This window comes from Ctenocephalides felis, unplaced genomic scaffold (genome assembly GCF_003426905.1).
Source record: "Ctenocephalides felis isolate EL2017-DRISC unplaced genomic scaffold, ASM342690v1 CF-g0.4_SCAFFOLD_01604, whole genome shotgun sequence".
Lineage (NCBI taxonomy): Eukaryota > Metazoa > Arthropoda > Insecta > Siphonaptera > Pulicidae > Ctenocephalides > Ctenocephalides felis.
Window position 1 is genome coordinate 11,209,489 of NW_020537758.1, and position 2,086 is coordinate 11,211,574.

Here is a 2,086-nt window from a genome sequence, read left to right on the forward strand (position 1 = left end):
TAATTAGTAAAAAACGGATTTGGGACAGTTTTTCACTTTTTTTCACATAATTTTTTATTTTAATCACGGACACTAAATTTCATTTAAAATAGTATAATTTAAATTTACTAATACTTTGTTATATACACTTGTATATTGAAATTTTGAATAATTCGTTGTTGAATTTTTTCAGTATTTTGATAATTTGCATTTTAGAACATTTTTTGCATTTTCTTCAAATATTTTTTAATTTTTATTTCGGACATTATAATTTGTTGGCATTAATAAAAACAAGATGAAATTTACTAATATATATAATAATAGTGAAAACTGTTATATACACTTGGATATTGAAATTTTTAACAATTCATAGTTGAAATGCCGCATTTATTAATTTGATTATTTTTGAACATTTTTTTTTATTTTTTTTTCAAAAAGCTCTTAAATTTTTTTCTTGAACATTACATTTTGTTTACGTTGGATTACTTCATAACATTTACTAAATCTAATAAAAAAATGATTTACACCTGAATATTGAAATTTTATTAATTCGAAGTTAAAATGCGGACTTAAGTAGTAGATAATTTGCAATATCTGTATTCAGATCATTTTTAAATAACTTTTAATTTTTATTTTGCATATTATAACTTAAATTGTTAATATAAGATTATGTTTTACTAAAATCTAAAAATATTCACATATGGATATCAAAATTTTAAATGAAACCAGATATGAGAACATTAGGGGGGAACTTTTATATTTCATTGCGTTATTTCTTCAGTTTAGTATTAGTTACGGTTTGCATTTTTATACTAATCTATATTATATAAATTTGATTTATGCAACATTTTATTTCATTTGGATTTTTTGTTTCCAAATTGTAATTCACAGTTAATATATTGCCCCTACAGTTGGTATATTTCTTCAGTAGAGATAGGAAGTACTTATAAAGTGTTAAAATCAAAATGCTATCATTTTATCTAGAATGCAAGTGTCAAATATAATATCTTAGTCCAATTTTGCGAATCAAATAAAATTTGAATAAAAATTATAAGACGTAATTTTTTCCCAGCTTTCCGTGTTTTAACCCGCATTTACCCGTCCGACGCGTTCATCAATCCATTATTATGCACCACGCCCGAGTGCGACTGCATTCGCAGGAAAATCTCAATTCGGGTAAAATTTGATTATAATAATGGCTTTTTTTCCATAATGACACTTCCTATGATAAAGGCTAATTCAATTAATTAAACAAAGGGTTAGATTATTAAAATAATACTCTGTGCTCATATACCGACACTCCATTGAGCTAATTAAAAGTAAAGGGTTGATTTGCATATCGTGGTATAATGGATAGAGGGTTGGGGAATTAGGTTTGCTAGATAATTTTGGACATTTTGGTAATTGATAGGTGATAAGTTTATAATTTCCTAAAAATATTTTTGCAAAAAAGCGCGCTAATTTTATATTTTCTCCACATTTCCGCCGTTCTGCATCGAATGGAGCAAATCTGGTAAAAGTATGTATGTGTGTGTCTGTCGACTTTTTCAAAAACGGATCAATAGATTTAAATTTTTTTAAAGCCATTCGATGTGATTGGACAAGGACTAGTTTTGTCAATTTAGCAGAAACTTTTTAGCACACAATCTTGAATTGATTTTAAAAACTTAGAAACCGTTCGAAAGATTTTGACGCCCTAATTAGTTATTGGTAAGGATCGGTACGAAATACTTATTTATTTGTTGTTGCTTAAATAAAGATCAAAAGACGTATTTAATTAATTACTAGAGTAATCGTATTATTAATTATTATAGAGTATTTAATCGCAAGTTTCGTGTCCAACGTTACTTTTAAAAATATAACATTATCATTATTCTAGAATATTAAATATCTAATTACGAACTCTATCCCAATATTTATATTCCAAATACCACCATCTATCGCATCAAATTAACCCTTTAGTTGGGAATTGGAAACGATCACCTTGGGACACCATAATCTACTATTTTATGCAAAGCTGTCATCATATTAATCCGCCTTTGTTAATACGATGGTCACGCCTTAATAACATAAAAACCATCGAATTACCTGTAAAATATTACATTTT